This window comes from Rattus norvegicus, chromosome 10, assembly GCF_036323735.1.
Source record: "Rattus norvegicus strain BN/NHsdMcwi chromosome 10, GRCr8, whole genome shotgun sequence".
NCBI lineage: Eukaryota > Metazoa > Chordata > Mammalia > Rodentia > Muridae > Rattus > Rattus norvegicus.
In genome coordinates this window covers 47,815,666-47,834,490 of record NC_086028.1, presented here as the reverse complement: position 1 = coordinate 47,834,490, position 18,825 = coordinate 47,815,666, and the positions used below count along the sequence as shown (strand labels likewise).

The following is an 18,825-nucleotide window of genomic DNA, read 5'->3' as shown; positions in this document are numbered from 1 at the left end:
ACTATGTGGCCCAGGCTGGCTTCAAGCTTGTAACCATCCTGCCTCAGCCTCCCAAATGCTGGGATTATAGTTGTGTGTGTGCCACCATGGTCCTTAAAAAAAAAAAAAGTGGAATTAATACATAGTTATTTATAGTGTAACTAGTAGACTTTAAAGTATGTCCCCAAAAAGCAGCATTCTGCCATGATGGAAAATAAGAAACTATAGATGAGCAAAAAGGAAAAGACCAATTGAATGCATATATTCAGTGTTCTTCAAAGGGCAGCTAGCTGCAGGTATGGGGACACAGCATGCAATCTGTGGGGAAAGGCCCCAGCAACAATTGTGCCCTGCTTCACAGAGGGTGGCCGGGATCCAAGAGCTCACCATGTCAGGCATGTGTTCCGCTAAGCAGTGTGTTGGCCATAGCTGGGACTTGGAGCCTGCTTCTCTGAGCCAGGGTGCTCATTTCAGAATGGACAGAGGAGCAGAAATAACCACAGTGGCTGGTGGGCAATCAGTGATATATGGCTACTCAGATTTCAGCCCCTGGCTTGCTTCTGAGTGAGAGTGGCCCAGGGGTCTGCACAGCTACACTGGCCACCGAATACTCCCTGCCTCCCCATGGGGCTTGTGAGTGGTCACAGACACTCAGGCACAGCATCAGGGAACCAGGTCACCTGCCACTTCCTGAATAGGACTTTGTCTCACCTGCTCTGCTGGGCCCTCCAAGCTACGCAGCACTCAGACCTGTTCCTTTCTGCCCTCTGGGTCCTCTGACCTGTGACTTTTCTCCACTCCACAACTGGGGTCTCCATGGAGAACCACCACAGCCACAGGCTGCCCATGGAGGTTCATCAGACACCCCTCTTGGACCAAGGGACACAGGCCCTCAAAGATAGAACCTCAAAGAGAAACTGCCCTCCCTGAAAATCTCTCCCCATTAAAGCTTGCTGACTGGGAGAAATCTGTATTCATACAGCCTGGGGAGGTAGGGCCTGTGACACACACACACACACATACACACACATGCACGCACGTATGCACGCACTCTTCCTTCTAAGTTCACCCATGTAGCTTGTGCCTCTTGGAGCCTAGCCTTGAGCCTTAGGTTGTCTCCTGGGCAGAGCAGTATTCCCCCCTCCCCCAAGTGCTCTGGGTAGGTGCCTAGCACCAAGACTTAAACAATCTAGATTCCCACCCTGGACCTCGCCAGCCCAGAACTTCTCTTGATAGTCACAGCATAGCTATAGCCTCCGCCATATCTCCTCACTAGTATATGAGTGAACACAGCTGGCCTGGCACCAGGTAGGTGCTGGCTCAGGGCACTTCTGATGGGTTCCTTGACCACCTTACCCTACTCTGATTATGGTCCCAGCTCCTGGATCCAACCAAGTCCTTCCCCTCTCACTGGAGGAAGTGGATGGTGGATGGGAAGGAACTCCCACAGTTCCATGGGTGAGATCTTCTGGAATGAGTTTAGATGTTTAGTGGAGGCACAAATGACCCAGGGATGAGTTGTAGTGTGTCACGTGGGACTGAGCCAGGACTGGGTCTCCCAAGCTGCAGCAGTGGCTGAAGCCTGTGTCTGCTCCAGTTACTAATGCAGCATTTTCCCAGGCTCCCTGGGTTGGGGCAAGTAGGTTCCCTCCTTATGGGCAGGGTGAAGGAGTTCCTAGGTCCCAGAGGCCTGGCTGTTTTGTGGCAGGAGCAGGAGGGAGGTAAGGGCTGAATGACAGGGAGCACCACTTGCAGAACATCATTTCTTAACCTAAGATAGGAAAACAGTGAGGGCTGAAGTGATGGACTGACACTGGATGGCTCATCTCCTCCGTTAGAGCTTAACTGCGCCTCTGCTCCTGGCAGCCCAGCAAGACCCAGAACTTAGAGTACTAAAGCCATTTGGTGTGTGAGGCCAGGTCACCTGTCACCTGGATTTCCTTCACTGGCTGCCTTCAACTCATTCAGCACCAACATGGCTCAGCCCCAGTCAGGTACCTGTGCCCAGCGTGCCCTACACAGCTGTTTTAGAAGCAGCCGTGGTAAGAGGGTAGAAGTTCAGATATTTATGAGCTGAGGCTGATCAGCCACTCCTTCTATCAAGTCCTTCAGCACAGCCTCTCAGATCACCTAAAGCAAGGAACAGGGCAGTGAGGCAGCACCCAGAACCTGACTCATTCTTAACCAGCGCTTGCTATCATCCTCTTGATCCCGCTAGAGCAGTGGGTCTCAGCCTTCCTAATGCTACAACCCATTAGCAGTCCTTCACATTGTGGTGACCCCCAGCCATATAATTATGTTCGTTACTACTTTATAGCTGTAATTTCGCTGCTCTTATAAATGACAAATATCTGATATATAGACTATCTGATATTCGACCCCTGTAAAGGGGTCACTCAACTCCCTAAGGGGCTATGACCCACAGGTTGAGAACTGCTGTTCTAGGATGTTCCAGTTCAACAGTCCAACCTATTAAGAAACATCAAAATCAGAGACTCCCTGAGTGGATCTGGACTCCATCTGGGGTACCCAGGGCCCAAGCAAAGATACGGTGTCCGTCCCTACTAAGCTCTCACAGACTGCCAGGGTCCGTGAACCCCCTCCCTGTTTTCCAAGCTGACTGCATTTATGTCTCCCCCAAGCAGTTCTAAGAAACTGCAGTCCAGGTGTGTCCCGCGCCAGTCCACTGAGCTTTTATTATCCCCAGCTGCTAACTTCAGCTGTGCCCCCCACACCCCTCCCAGAGCTGAGCCTCAGAGTAGAAGCAGTGGTGGACAGCACACTTGCCCGGTGGTTTCCAGGAAGCTTCGGGGACACCGAATGAGTGGGACATGAAAACGCAGACGCAAAACCATCCAAGTTACCTTTTCCAGGAATTCCTACCCCTCAAGACATGGCTTTTGCTGCTTGGAAACTAGCCCAATCAAGCAGGGCAAGCGTCTCAGAGTAGAAATGGTTTGGATGGAGTAGGACATTTCAAAGGGAAGTTGCTTCATGAGCCAAAAGAGGAGACTCTTGGGAATGGGTCCACAGGAGGAAGGGGCGAGCCTGGAGAGGAAAGAGAAGGCATTAGGATGGAATTTCAGACAGTTTTCCAGACATAGACTTTGTCTCTCTGTCTCTCTGTCTCTGTCTCTCTGTCTCTGTCTCTCTCTCTCTCTCTCTCTCTCTCTCTCTCTCTCTTTCTCTCTCTCTCTCGTGCGCACGTGTTTCTGTGTGTGTGCTATCAGTTAAACTCAAGAACCTGTTTCTTGCTAATTACATACCACCACTGAACTCCACCTACAGCCACTAACATTGTAGAAAACTCAAAAGCCCATCCAGGAAAGCAAAGGACCAGGCAGGACAACCTTCACAGCAGATGTGGAACAGAGAGCCCTGGGGCAGGTTCTGCCTGCAGTGCTCATGTTGGAAGATGTCCACTGTGGGAAGTGCTGTGGGCAGGGTCAAGGACACTGACTGAGCCCCGGACTCCTGGTAGTCCTGTGGTTTTGGCCTCTCCCCTTACCCATCTCTTTCCCTTCCACCTCACTCACTTCTCCGCCACACCACCCCCAGTGTCCATGGAAGTTGTGGACACACTTAGGAGCCTCCCAGAAACCAAAGATCACTCCCATCCTCAAGAGACATGACTGTCTCCTCCTTGTAGCCTTGAAAGCTTACTGCTCCCTTGCTGCTGCTGCTGCTACTACTACTACTACTGCTGCTGTTACTGTGTGGGGATGATTCCTCCTGGCTCAGGGAGGGGCATCCCATGGCTCCTGCTCAGAAGCACTTAGAAGGGTACCATGTCGTTACCCACCCTTCCCACTGTCCAGTGTGACAGACAGCTGAGCTCCACCTCAGGCATAGCCTCACCCTCAGCCAGCTTAGGGTTCTAGGGGATCCTTCCTTCTTTCTGGAGCTGGGAGTGAGCTGGATTCCAGCTGAGTTCCTCATCCATTCTGAGTCATCCTCAGGCCCAGAAGGAGGACAGCAAGAGGTCTGAGACCAAACACTAGAGATTTGGCCTTGGTTTTGGCCTTGCCTCTAATGTAGAGATTTAAAGTGATAAGACCCTCCTTTCACCGAGGTGCTAATTTTGTGTGTTCCCTGGGCTAGACCATGACACCCAATGTTTGGTCAGCCATTAGTCTAGATGTGGCTGGAGGTATTTTTTAAATGCAACGAATGTGTAAATCTTGGTGTTTTAAAAAGAACATTGTCTTTCTGCAGTATGGGTGGGCTGTGTTGGTTGGTTGAGAAAAGATGTAAGCCTTCCCCCCCCACTCCCCTCCGCCCCCCAGAAAGACAGATTCTGCCTCCAATCCTCCTGTAGCAGCAAAAACAAGACAGCGATGCCAGGTCTTGGGTAGGCCTCCAGCCTGTCCTCCTGCTCCGCAGATTTCAGAGTTGCCAGCCCCCACAATCACATGACCCAAGTCCTTAAAATAAACCAAGTTCTCTCTCCCTCTCTCCCCCCTCTACACACACACACACATGCATCTATTGGTTGTTTCTCTGGAGAACTCAGTCTAATATAAGTAACTCCCAAGGGCTGGTGTCCAGGAGAGGTGGAGTTAGAAACTTCTGGGGACTCTGGGTTCCTTCTGTCCTCTTCCTCACTGAGTCAACCTTGCAGACCTCAGTTTCTCACTCTGATAAATGGGCTGTTCCTGGGAAGGCTCCCTTGCAGAGGAGCCAGCGGGGTCCTCCAAGTCATCCCTCTGCCTCTTCCTTGAGTCCCTTGGTGATGGAACATACCTTTCCTCTAAATGGGACAGACTTTACCATGGGGAGGGATAATGGACTTGAATGGGTTTGTCGGAGGTATAAACAGCTGATTTTAGTATTTCCCAAGAGGAAATGCAAAATGCCAAGAATTCGGGGAATTCAGGAGCCTAGGGACCTCTGGGACTCCTGCCCCTACCTCTCCTCCCCCTCCCCGCCACCCCCCATTTTCTACAGAATCTCAGTTGTAGAAGAGACTCTGGGAAAGCAAAGGACTCTGGGGAATCAGTTGGGAGATACTGTGGATGCTATGTGTGTCAGAATCAGAAAGCACGGGAGGGCCGGGAGACCCAGCCGCAGAGAGAGCCCTGCACACAGAAGGTCTCCTCTGTCCTAATACCAAGAGAAAGAGAAAATCCAGAGAGCTAGAATGTCTGAAGAACGAGGAGGGAGGGGGATTGGTTGAATTCTTTGTGCTCTCTGCTCTCTCTTGCTTCCTGCCACTGGGCCCCTCCCTTTCAAAGAATGACTAAGGAACCAACCCGGAACTGGGTCTCACTGGGTCTCACTGGGTCTCACGTCTGCCCATCCTGATCCATATCTAGAGGGGAGCCATGACCCTGGGGGAATTCATCCAGTCCTCTGTTTTTCTAAAGAGATAACATCCTTTTGTAGTCAGTGCTGTGGTTTCTTGGGGTTATAATTAAGTTACACTTGGCAGTAGCTGGGTACCTGTTTCCAGAGGGGGCCTGGGCTTTTTTTTTTTTAATTTATTTATTTAATTTTAGATGTATGAATGTTTTGCTTGCATGCATGTTTGTGTATCCCGTATGTACCTGGTGCCCTTGTAGGTCAGAAGAGGGTGAAGAATTCCTTGGAACTGGAATTGAGTATAGTTGTGAGCCAACACTGGTGCCAGGAATCAAACCCAACAAGGTCCCTTAGTCACCAGTCCAACTCTCCAAGCCCCAGACTGTGTCTTTTGTTTCTCACCTTCACCTAATTGTGTGTACGTGTCTGGGTGCATGCAGGCCGCAGTGAGTGCCTAGAGCTCAGAGGGTAGCGTGAGTCAGTTCTCCCCCTGCATCATGGAATTATAATTCTGGTTGTCTGTCAGTTGCCTGTAAGTCCCTTTACTTGCAGAGCTATCTCTCCAGCCGAAGGTGCCACTCTGCCTGATAATTGGCTGTAAGAACCCATAAGGCTCAGCAGGAACCTGGGGGTGATAACCTATCCCTGAAAGAACTGGAGCCATGATGAAGGACCAGAGAACCCCACCTTTGCTCCTGCACCTCGGCCATACTGGGGAAGTTGGGCAGGGGCTGTGGGCCCTCTTGCAGGAGTTCCCTACCTTGATTTCTACATAGTAGCCACCCTAGCAGCAGCCTGGCATGGGTCTGCTGGATGCTGATGGACATCTTCTGGGTACCAGGCTCTGTAGTAGACACCAAGCAAGAAGACTGTCCTCAAGAGGAACTGCAGAGACTGAAACCAGGGCTGGGTGATGCCACACTGGAAGGAGGCCTCATCCTGAAACCCTGAAACAGGGCTGTTCACACACTGGGAGTTTCTCTAGGTAGAGGGGACTGTGGTGTGTGTGTGTGTGTGTGTGTGTGTGTGTGTGTGTGTGTGTGTGTGTTTTATGGTATCTATTACCTTTGCAGCTTTGCTATGGTGATCCCCAAACCTGAGTAGTGTGCCTCCTGCTCTTATTCTGACAGCACTCCCACCTCCATGTGGCCTCATGTAATGTGCATGACTTTGCCGCTGGTGTTATGGGGAGGAATGCTTGAGGGTATATGCACACGCGGGCTCCTTGCCCACACAGCCAATAAAACACATCACTGAGAGGTTTTGTTGTGCAGAATCCTAGAGTTACATGCACCTCAACAATACCGGGCGGATCACTCCACCTAGCCCCAACTGCAGTCAGGAGTGAGATGGTTCAGCGAGAAAAGACGTTTACCACACAAGACTGGCAACCTTTAGTTTGATCCCAGGTGGAAGCAGATAACTGACTCACAGAACTCTCCTCTGACTCTTACCTACTGCATCGCCACACATACATCTGCACACACACACACACACACACACACACACACACACACACACACACCATGCATGTATATAGTTTTTTGGGTTTTTTTTTCTTTTTTTTTTTTTTCGGAGCTGGGGACCGAACCCAGGACCTTTCGCTTGCTAGGCAAGCGCTCTACCACTGAGCCAAATCCCCAGCCCCTGGTTTTTTTTTTTAAAGAGGTGGGGGGTACATGGTAAGTTCAGATATGGTGGTACACTAAGGAGATGGGACAGAATAATGAAGATTCCAGGCTAGCCTGGGCTACATAGTGAGTCTTTAAGAAAGGATAAACACTAGATAGGGCTGAGGTGGCTGCTGGTGTACTGTAGCATCCTGTTTTGCAGAGATGTTTTCGTAAGTAGGACTACGCACTAAAATAGCAATAAAAACAGACTCTCGCACATCCATTACACATGGAAGGCCAAAGAAGTCGGGCCCACCCACCCAGAATCTGCACCATGTGACTTGAGCTTCTAGCCTCCACGTTAGAAACTCTCCAGGGAGAGTTAAAAGGAACCAGCCAAGACTGTGAAGTCATTCTGACCCAAGCCTAGGTAACTTAGAATAAATTTTGTTCACCATAAAATGAAATTCCCAAGTGCATCATGTCTGCCGTTTTTCCTTTAAAGTCTCTTTTTTTTATTTGTGTGTGTCAATATGTGTATGTGTGGTGATGTGGGGTAGGGTCGTGTATCACAGAGTTGGGGAGGGGGTCAGTATTTCACAGCCTGTGTGGAAGTCAGAGGATAACGTTATGGAGTCTATGATTTTTCCTCCACCTTTACATGGGTTTCAGGAGTTGAAGTTAGTCACCAGGCCTGCACAGCATCTTTACAACCCTGACTCATCATGCCAGCCCTTCTTTCTCTTTCTTCCTTTCTGCTTTTCAGGGTGAACCTCTTTTTTTTTTTTTTTTTTTTTTTTGGTTCTTTTTTTCGGAGCTGGGGACCGAACCCAGGGCCTTGCGCTTCCTAGGTAAGCGCTCTACCACTGAGCTAAATCCCCAGCCCCCAGGGTGAACCTCTTGTGTAACCCACGCTGTACTCAAACTCACTATGCCACCAAAGCTGGCCCTGAACTCCAGAACTTGCCTCCTAATTGCTAAGATTAGGTATGAGGCACCATTCCCAACTGCATTTGTGCCCTGCCCCTCACTTTTTGAGTATGCAGTGTATGAAAAGCAAAGTGTTAAACTGAGCATGCTCACATGTCCTTTGTCTACGGGTGATGAGGAATGGGTGTGTTTCACTAAGAGCCCCTGGGTGCACTTGCTTAGGGAGAAACTGCTTTGAATGGTCCCCAGTTTGCAATAAACCTCCCCGTGCTGCCTGGTTTTGCTTGAGACAGGGTCTCTGTAGCCCTGGCTGGTCTCCAACTCAAACAAATCTGCCTGCCTCTGCCCTGCCTGCACCTCGAGGTTGCTGGATTAAAGGCCTGTAACACCACACCTGGCCTCTTTACCATATTATAATGGGTACAGGAGAATTTGAAATGGGAGGGAAGAATAAATATGTTCAAAATACATGGTATATATTATGTGATATTCTCAAAAAACAAATACTGTTTAAAAGATGTGCTTAAGCCAGGCATGGTAGCACACACTTTTAATCTCAGCACCCAGCAGGGGAAGTGGATCTCTGTCAGTTTGAGGCCAGTGTGGTCTACAGATTAAGTTCCAGGACATCCAGGGCTCTGTTTGCACAGAGAAACCCTATCTCAAGAAAAAAATAAAAGATAACAGACTGAAGAGATGTGGGGTGTGTGTGTGTGTGTGTGTGTATGTATTAGAGTGAATACATAAACCAGTGACTTACTTGTTAACGTCAGATATTAAATGCCCTACCTAATTATGTGAACTGTCCTTTCTTATGCCTGACTGTGCAGCGAACGTGTGGACACCAGATCACTACAGCCCAGTGATGCTGTGCTCTAGAATGCCATGGTGTCTGTGGTGCCACTAAGCAGTAGGAGCTTCTGCACTCTTTTGTAATCCTCTGGGACTGCTATTGTGTTCCTGGTTCTCCCGTTAAGGAATTACGAAGCTTGTGTCTACATTTATAATCAGCATGCTGCAATGGAAAACCTGTGGTTCCTTGGGCTCTTATTCATTTATTATTTTCCTTCCTGACTTTTTGAAATGGAGTTTCTCTGTGTAGTCCTGGCTGTTCTGGAACTTGCTCTATAGGTCAGGCCTCACAGACTCAGAGATCCGCCTACCTCTGCCTCCTGAGTACTGGTATTAAGGTGTGTGGTAGTATGCGTCTGTTTCCTTAAGCTTTCAAATGTAACTCACCAACTTCATGCAGCCTTCGCAGTTGCATTCCAGGGCAAGGAGATTATAACTTAGGCAACTGGTCCTCTGCAAAGATCTTTTTCTTCTGTAAGCACTCCAAACAGAACCCCGCTGTTGACGTGCTTACACACTTCACATCAGACCTTCACCCCGGGTCTACTAGAATGTTTGAAGTGACCTTTTTCCTAAGTTCAATGTATCCAGTTCCTTTTTGTTAACATAATTTTTATTTTTTCTAGATCTATTTATTTTATATGTGTGAGTGTTTATGTACACGGACAGCTGCATACAGTGTGCATGCAGTGTCCAGGAAGGCCAGAAGAGGGCATTGGATCCCCTGGAACTGAAGTTACAGACTATTTTGTGCTGCAGCATGGGTGCTGGGAATCTGGTTCTCTGTAAGAACAGCCAGTGCACTTAACCACTAGATCGTTCCTCCTACTCCCAGTTTTCTCAAGTGTATCAATACCCATCCTAAAAGGGCAGGACTTTGCTAGATTCCTAACCTATTCTTAAATATCAGCAAAGTCAACTTCTAAATATGCTCTCTGTGAAGTTCTCTGAAGACACTTCAAAGCTGCTGCTGTAAGTTTAATTGAATCTCCCTTCAGTGTTCGGCTTAAAAGCATAAGACCAAATGCAATTAGTCATTTTTTATTACTTTTTGTGTGTTTACATGTGTTGGGATGTATGAGTATATATACACATGTATGTCCGTGAGTCCTACCCCGAGTATCTCTTCTGTCCTTCTGCCATGCAGGTCATCAGTCTTGGTCCTAACCCAGAACTAGAACCAGGACCACACACACTCAAGCACGCATACGGGTGAAGAGATGATGCAGGAGCACTGGTTGTTCCATTCCCAGCACCCACATGCATGGAGGCTCACAGCCATCAGATTCTACCCCATTTTTTGGTCTCTGGGGCACTGCACACATGTGGTACACGGACATACATACATGCAAAATACCCATGCACATAAAATAATAAAATAAACTTTTATAAAATCATAAACACTAAATAAATTTACCATCTGAAGTTCTTTTGAGATAGAACCTCACTAAGTAACCCAGGCTGGCCTCAAACTCACAGAGATCCTCCTGCCTCCACCTCCCAAGTGCTGGGGTTAATGGTGTGAGCCACCACGCCCAGCTAATGCGATTTTTAGGTTTTTTTCTCCCCCACTTGTTGGTATTTTTTCCAGGGCTGAGAATAAGGCTCAGGGACTCATGTGCTAAGCAATCATGCTATCTCTGAACGTCTCACACCCACTGGGGATGCGTCTGTGGGTTTTTGTAATTTTTTTTTATACGTATGAGTGTTTTGTCTGTGTGTATGTGTACCACCTGCGAGCTTGGTACCCTCAAGGACCAGAAGGTGTCAGATCCTCTCATACTGGAGTTATAGATGGTTGTGAACCACCATCTTGTTGCTGGGATCTGAAAAATCTGGCTGTTCTGCAAGAGCAGCAAGTGTTGTTAACAACTGGTACATTTCTGGTTTAATTTTTCTTATTCTATTTTATGTGGATTGGTGTTTTGCATGCATGTATGCCTATGCACCATATGCATGCCCAGTGCCTGCGGAGGCCAGAAAAGGCCTTCAGATCCCCTGGGGCTGCAGTTATAGACGATTTTGAGCTGCCATGTTGGTGCTGAGAATCAGGCTCAGATCCTCAGGAAGGGCAGCCAATGCTCTTGGCTACTGAGCCATCTCTTCAGCCCATCTCCTTGGTTCTAAATACAATTTCTCATACTGAGCTGGGGACCATCTTTGGGGACTACCACTTGCCCACCCTACTGTGTGAACTGGTAACAGAAGACCCAGGACTGGGGAAAAGGGAAGCAGAGTGCTGAGTAAGCAGAACCAGCCCTCATGACCCTCAGTGACCTCAGCTGGTGTCAGCAGTGGCACAGGAGTCCTGTCCCCTTTCGCCTATTGAAGCCTTGAGAAAATTGTCACCCGTCTCAAGCTACTGTGCTAGATTCCTAAGGCTGCTGGAACAAATTACTACCAACTGGGTGGCCTCAGACAACGGGATTTTGTTCTTCCCTCCTTTCAGCTTCAAGGGGTTGCCACCACATCCCTCCCAGCTCTGCCTGTTTTCCCATCATCTCTGTCTCTTCCGAGGACACCCGGGGTTGGATTTGGGAAACCCAGATAAACAAAGGTGGCATCTTCTGAGGTCCCTAAATTAGTGTCATCTACAAAGACCTTTTCCCACAAATGGTCACCTTTTGGTTTCTGGGCACAAGAGCATGAGGATGTCTTGGGGTGGGGTAGGGGTCACCATTCAGCATCCATGTGTGTTTCTCACATTGGATGTGTGCATATGGTCCAAGCCTCCCTCTCTCCCTCCCTTCCTCCCTCCCCTGTGACAGTTTAAAGCTACCCTTCCTCTCATACTATTGTCTTCTGAGGAAGCTCTGCTCGGCTCTTCAGCTCCAACACATCCTGGCTTCTCTCTCGGGAGACTTCCTGGAGCAGTTTCCCAACAGCACCTGACATTTCCCTCCCCTCCCCTCCCCCGGGATTCCCCTGGAAGGAGATAGGACTTCAGGCACCAGCTGCAGCCCGGTGTTTCCCTGACAGATCCCCTCCTTTGAGAAATATGCCCGGGTTGCCCCCTGAGCCTGGAGAGACTGCCTCACTGCTTCGTGTTTGTCCTCTGGACGTTAATTAATTTCCTTCTGGGGGTCTGCGCATGATTACAAACTCATTCTGCAGCTTGCACTGACAAGGACCATCCCTCCATCCACCATCTCCATCGGGGCTGTTTACCTTTCCAGTTAGTATTCAGAGGGCAGCCTCCCTCCTCTCCCCACTGTGTTGATGAAGAAACTGTGGAGTCACGCTTGGAGGAGAGAGGAGGAGAGAGGCAGCCGCCAGATCACTCCCTGCTGGGAAGGTCTATGAGAGAAAAGGGGGGTTGGGGCTTTAAATAGAAAGTGCCTAGCAGTCCCCTCTGTGGCTTTCCCTGCAGCTTTCTCTGTACACACCTCAGTAGACATCCTCCCACCCCCCAAAAAAGGACCAGCAGTGAGAACACTGCAAACAAAGACAGAGATGGACAGTTTGGGAGAAACCCCCTCTAGGCGTCGTGGAGCTGGCCCTAGAAGGAAGGGAGCTAGGCTTCCTGAAGAAGTGGGAAGCCACTTTCTCCCACAGACTGACAAGTCAACCCCAGGTTAGGGATTGGCCTTGGAATCACGATTTGGGGGTGCTCTCCACTCCCTGGCCCATGCTTATGTTTATATCCCTTCGGAGAGAGCACCTCAAGATCTCACGCAGGAAAGGGGTGACCAGGAAGTGTGACAGCTGTTCACACAGGGTCAGCATAGTACTGGCAGTGTCCTTGCAGGACTGTCATAAAGGTCTTGAACCTGCAGGCATGTTATAATGTCTGAGGACCTGCAGGCATTTATTATAACGTCTGAGGACCTGCAGGCATATTGTAATGGCCACAGACCCAGTCTCTCTTGCCCTTACTGGTGTAGAGATCTGGGTTGTCCCTTTTCTATTGCAGAGTCACAACAGCCAATGCCTAGTCTTCTCCAGGGTTGGTCTCAGCCAGCAAGGGCTGTAACCCTGGGAGAAGGCCATTCTGAGGGGCTCAGGTGTCCCCAGATATCACCTTCAGAAGTGAGGGGAAGTGGAGGGGAAATGGGATAACTGTCATGGAACCTGATCCTCATCTCTGAAATTGAACTGCAGGATCACAAAGAAATGAACTCAGTGGGAAAGGGGCAAAAGGCCCCGGAAGAGGCCAAGAGGGGGAGGGGCCGAGTGAGATGATAAGGAGGAGTAATGAGCCAGCGGGGCATAAGAAAGAAACTGGAACCCTGGCTGGCTCTGTCCTTCCCAGCAACAGTGCCCGTGGAAATGACCACAGAATGTGAGATCAGAGGAAGGTGCTGAGACCACGCACTACTAAAAATTATCTAGGAAATATAAACATAGAGACATTGAGAGCCAACATCAGTTTCTCCCCAGAAGGCAGAAGCTTGATTTTAAAAAGGAAAAAAAAAATGTAAATAGGTAGAAAGATCCCAAGCTTTCTCTGCCAGCGATTAGGAAGAAATATATTCCTCACTGGGCACAGAGTAGCAAAAAAACTTTAATGGCCAACCAAGCATAGTGGCACACAACTTCAACCCAGTTGCTTAAGAAGCTGAGGCAGGGGAGTTGGGGATTTAGCTCAGTGATAGAGCACTTGCCTAGCAAGCGCAAGGCCCTGGGTTCGGTCCCCAGCTCCGGAAAAAAAAAAAAAAAAAAGAAGCTGAGGCAGGAGGACTGTTTAAGCCCAGGAGTTCAGGACCAGGAGGCACAACATATTAAGGCCTTGTCTGTTAAGGGGAAATAAACGTCGTATAGGAAAGCCAGATATACATGCACTTTCTTCTTCTGCCTCAGGATGATGTGCATGCTTTTGTTTGTTTGCTTGTTTGTTTTAAGTAGGGGAGGTTTCAAGACAGAGTTTCTCTATGCAGCCTCAGCTGTCCTGGGTCTCATGCTGTAGACCAGGCTGGCTTCAAACTCAGAGACCCGCCTGCCTCGGCCTCTCACGGGCTGGGAGGAAAGGCGTGAGCTGCTGCCACAGCAGCCACCAGCTTTGATGGTGTGTGTGTTTGCTGATCTGGGTCTCACAAAACACACACAATGTAAAATTTGCCAGCATAATTCCTTTAGTGCTTTGGTGTGGTGCTGAGGACAACACTGGCTGCCACACACATGGGCCTGCGACCGTGCAGCCAGTCTCCAGAGCTCATCTTGCAAAGCTGAAACCCGGCATCTGTTAATGCAGTAGTCCCACAGTCCCCTGCCCTGTTCCTGGGCAACCATTGTTCTGTTGTCTCTGTGTGTTTAACTGCTGAAGGGACTTCAAACAAACGGGTCATACAGGATTTGCCCTTCCTTGGCTAGCTTATTGCATTCAAATTAATGTCCTTACGATTCTTCCTGTTTGGCGCTTGTTAGAACTCCCTCCTTTATTAAGGCTGAAGTACTGTTTCCTTCATCCGTTCATCTGTCCAGCACTTTGGGCTGCTTCCAGCCTTTTGTTGTTGTTGTCGTTTTAAATTAAGTTGTTTTAAATTTTATATGTATGAGTGTTTTTACCTACATGTGTGCCTTGAGAGTCTGGAAAAGGAGACTGGACCTCCCCCCCCCCCCCAGAACTGGATTTAAAATGGCTTTGAGCCACCGTGTGGGTGCTGGGAAGGGAACCTGGGTCCTCGGCAAGAACCACGAGTTCTCTTGTCTCTACCTTGACGAGTGTTCAATGTCTCCCTGAGACCCCGCTTTCAATTCTCTTTTCTTGTTTCTGGATCTTATGGTAATCCTGCATTTACTTTTTTTTTTAGAAATTGCCATTCCATTTTCTGCAGTGGCCACATCAGTGTATTCTTTCCTACCAGCGATACAAGAATGCTCCTGTCTCTATCCCTCCACCCAGTGCTTGTTATTTCTGGGGGGCTTTTGGAGGGCAGGGCCTTTTGGGTCTAGAATTGGATCGGGCCAAGGAAGGCAAAGTGGAGAACTGAGTGGCAGAGGGGCTGGGAGGTGGGGTTAGGGGAGGCAACACATGGTGGTAAGAAGCTATGGGGCAGGTGTGGGAAGTTTCTAGAAATGGCAGGTCATCATGAATGGGCTGCCTATTTGATAACTGAGAGTCATGACGACACCAACTATGGTGTGGCCTCCCAGGAAACACCTGGGATTTAGTGTGAAGCTCAGGCCTATAGGAGCCTAGTATTGGGGAAAACACTGGAGAAACAGGACTTGGACAGCCTCAGGTGTCTGCCTTATTGAGTGCCCAAGGGGCAGCCTAGTACCTGACTTTCTGAAGTTTCTGTTGAGTCTGATTATCTTCAGGTGTAAAAGAATTTTCATCGTCTGTGTCAGGAAAGAACCCTTCTCCCTATTCTGAGGGGAACAGGTGCCGCCAGGTAACTGAATGCAAGATACGGGGTGAGGGTACCATTCTCACGGGACAGGAAGCAAAAGGCAGAGGCGAGTGTGCAAGCCCAGTGCAGAGTTCTGGGTGCCTGTGCATGCAGACCTGAGTATACAACCTCAGATTTGACCAGCGAGTTCACATTTAAGGCAGCCATAAAACAATACTAGAAGCTGGGTGATGGCTTGGTTAAAATACCTGCCCCATAGACATTGAGTTCAGGTCCCCAGAAACCCCCTGTCTTACTTTCCTATTGCCGTGACAAAACATAATGACAAAGGCAACTTATAAAGTGTTTAATTTGGGATTAGTTCCATGACCATCACGGTAAGGAGCACGGCAGCAGGCAGGCCTGGCACTGGAGCAGTAGCTGAGAGCTTAGATCATAACCTACAAGCATGAGGCACAGAAAGCTAACTGGATATGGCCTGGGCTTTTGAAACCTCAAAGTCCACCTGCCAATGACACACATCCTCCAACGAGGCCACACCTCCTGATCCTTCCCAAACAGTTTCACCAGCTGGGAACCAAGTATCCAAACATGTGAGCCTATAGTAGCCATTCTCATTCAGGCCACCGCAGACACACATTTGTAAGGTAGGCATGGCAGCCCACAGGCAATTCCAGCCTCAGGTAGCAGACACAAATCCCAAGATTAGCCATATCAGCAAGCTCTGGGTTTGATTGAGAGAGCCTGCTTCAGCGTGCAGGCAGAAGAGAAAGGCGATTCCTAACATCAACCTTAGGCCGTGTGCGTGCACCCATACACACACCAAAACATTCACATGGGTCTGCATAGTCTGCATACTGTACACACACACACAAAATGACTACAACAGTATCAGTAATAGCAGTAACCCAGATCCGAAACCCCCAGTTATAGTAAGGAAGGCTGCCAAAGGAGTACGCTAGCCCAGACAAACGTTGACCTTAAAGAGCTTCTTAATGTTTTGTCACAGACGGGAATGAATTCATTCTCTCCAGCACGGGTTGTTACAGAGTGGGTCAGTGCCTTTTCTGCACATGTTCATGCTGTGCGGTGACGTCTACAGTGTCACAGCCCAGCATGAGATCTTCACCAAATGTGCCCACCCTGCATTGAACTTCCCAATCTCTAGACTTATGAGCTAAATATAAACCTCTTTGTACGTTCCACAGTCTCAGATATTGTGTTACGGCAACGAAAATGGAAGATGATAGTTTCCTTGTCCCAGTGGTGAGAGCTCTCTGGTGGAAAGTCTAGGGCCCAGTCCCTTGGGTTGATAATGTTTTTTCTTCTAGACACCAGCTGTGGGCATGGATTTCCCTTGAACCCCCAATACCACAACATAATCTGTGCCCACATAGACCGGGCACTTCGTTGACGAGTTGGGTGTAGTAGTAATAGGCAAAGCTAGCCGTATGTCCTGAGAAGCTTTCCCCAGGGCTCCCTACTTCCTGCTTCCCTCTTTGTCTCTTCCTCCCGGAATAGCACACTTTCCTGTTGCAGCAGTTTCTGAATAGTTTAGGTAATTCTCAAATTAATTGAGGGCTTCAAAGAGATTTCCCTTGTGGAGATTCTATCTTGTGCTAGTAATAGTATTAGAAACTAAAACAAAGAGACTTAATGGGGCTGGAGAGATGGATGAGAGTACTTGCTGTTCTTGCAGAGGCCCTAGGATCGGTTCCCAGCATCCACATGGCAGCTCATAACCATCTGTAACTCCAGTTCCTGGGAATGCAGCGCCCTCTTCTGGTTTCCCTGGTGCCAGGCGCGCGCGCGCGCGCACACACACACACACACACACACACACACACACACACACACACAGTGCACTTGCATTCAGGCAAGCACTCATTCACATAAAATGAAAATAAGTAAATGTTGGAGGCGGGGATGGGGTGGGGTGTTCTGTTTTGTCTTTTATTTCTTGAAGACAGGGTTTCTTTCTGTATCCCTGGCCTGGATCTCACGCAGTAGACCGGATGCTAGAATAAAGGGTGTGTGAGCCATCATGCTTGGCTAAGTAAATCAATCTTTCTTTCTTCTTTCTTTCTTTCTTTCTTTCTTTCTTTCTTTCTCTCTTTCCTTCTTTCTTTCTTTCTTTTTCTTAAGGATGAGGGTCTCTAAAGTGCTTACTTATTAACTTAACATTAGTAACAATAAGGGAGAGGGAAATGTTGCTAGAAAGATCTGCAGTTACAGAAGATAACAAAAGGAGAAGGAAGTCCAGAATACATAGAGGCAGAAAGTAGATATGATTGCCTGGTGCTGAGAGTGGAGACTTGGGAGTGGGGTTGTGGTCACAGGTTTTTGGTAATGAAAATGTTCTAAAATTTATCATGGTGGTTATACTAAGCTTCGCTTTATGGCTTGTTTTGTTGTTGGTGGTGGTGGTGGTGGTGGTTTTGGTTTGTTTGTTTGTTTGTTTGTTTTGTGCTGAGGATTGAACCCAGGACGTCACACATGCAGAGTACTAGGGAGGCCAGAGGCGGGCGCTGATTCCTTGGCTACTCTCCCACTGAGCTATACCTCAGCCCCACACTGTGTCCTATAGATAAATAAATTGTGTATGGATTACATCTCAAAAAAGCTGGATGGTTCTTGGTTTGGTTTGGTTTGGTTTGGTTTTATAACAAATTTTTATAACAAGTTTACGTATGAGGGAAATAGATTTTTACAAAAGTAACTGAATTTTCCAAAGGGAAATAAAGACGTAAGAAGACAGGCTGTTTCCTGTTGTGAATGTCTGCTACCCTGCTTTCCCGAAACAGCCGGTTTCCAGGCCTGTGGCAGCTGCTTTCAAGCTGTCACAGCAGGTTGTTTGGGGCTGGGCTCTATACAGAAAGCCCAATGTGACACAAGTAAATGCCCCCCCCCAAGAGGCCCTTGAAGAGCCTCAGATTTCTCAAAGGCCCCAGGCTCCTCCCATGGTCTTCAGAAGACTCCCCTTTGGAATATGCTGTTCCAACTTTCAGTATGGATCTATATTTGCCCTTTGGAAACCCATACCCTTGGCCTTGGGCCCATCATTGCTTGTCCCATTGCAAAATGTCCCCAAACCTGCTTCTCGGACCTTGTGCCCTATGGAGCTCCACCTCCTCGAGATGGCCTGTGTGCCTGTCACCTTTAGGCACAGCATTTCAAGTCAGGAAGCAGTTAGCGGCTTGGGGCAAGCCCAGCTACCCCCTCCTGGTGGGGTTCCCACCAGCCGTGACTCAGTACAGTTTGATAGGCTCGCCCAGACTGTCTGAGGAGCAGCCATCTGTGCACACGGTTCCCAGAGATGTGCTGTTCAGTGCCACGGTAAGCGAGATGAGATCCTCCTGGGTGCCTCACTGTTGCAAGGCAACAGCCCCTCCAAGGCCAGCACGTGTAGGGACCACATCTGGATTTGGTTCTTCCAGTCCCCTCGCAGCACTGTTACCCTCATGCCTACAGTCAGGGGAGCTGGCTTCCCCAGGGCTCTGGCAAAAGTTGCAGCCATCTGGGGACACCCTGAGGAGCTAGTTAGCTCTCCTCCCTCACATCTAGTTTATGGATCAGTGATACAAAAGTCCCCAGTGAGCTAAAAGGAAGAGACATACTAAAGACACCCAGATCCTATGGCATGCCCTGAAGTAACACAAGTGTCCTTGGACACCATCCAGGCCGGAAATCAAGCAAGCAATAAAGTATAGCAGGCTTTGCCCAGCCCCAGGCTGGTGTTTCCTACTGTAGCCTTTGGACCTTTGGGAGTCCAGAGTCTGCGGACCAGCTAAAGGTCTTCAGGAAGGTAATGCCCTGTGACTCAATTACTCAACCCCTCCCTTCCAGTGGAGACATCT

The 18,825-nt window shown here is 48.8% G+C and overlaps 1 protein-coding gene and 1 long non-coding RNA gene across 4 annotated transcripts in view; one reads left to right on the top strand and one right to left on the bottom strand.

Annotated features, from left to right (window-relative positions):
- Positions 1–18,825, top strand: part of Lrrc75a (leucine rich repeat containing 75A) — a 44,550-nt gene that overhangs the window by 8,087 nt on the left and 17,638 nt on the right. The gene's annotated exons all lie outside the window — the stretch shown is intronic.
- LOC120095115 (uncharacterized) lies at positions 1,197–17,039 on the bottom strand. 3 transcript variants are annotated; one of them, XR_010055654.1, is made up of 2 exons: positions 3,782–17,039; positions 1,197–3,027 (listed from the first exon to the last, which is right to left on the bottom strand). It is a non-coding gene; the product is annotated as an uncharacterized LOC120095115 (long non-coding RNA). The 3 variants fall into 3 exon arrangements; XR_010055655.1 differs by having other exon boundaries at positions 3,838–17,039; XR_005490268.2 differs by having other exon boundaries at positions 11,844–17,039.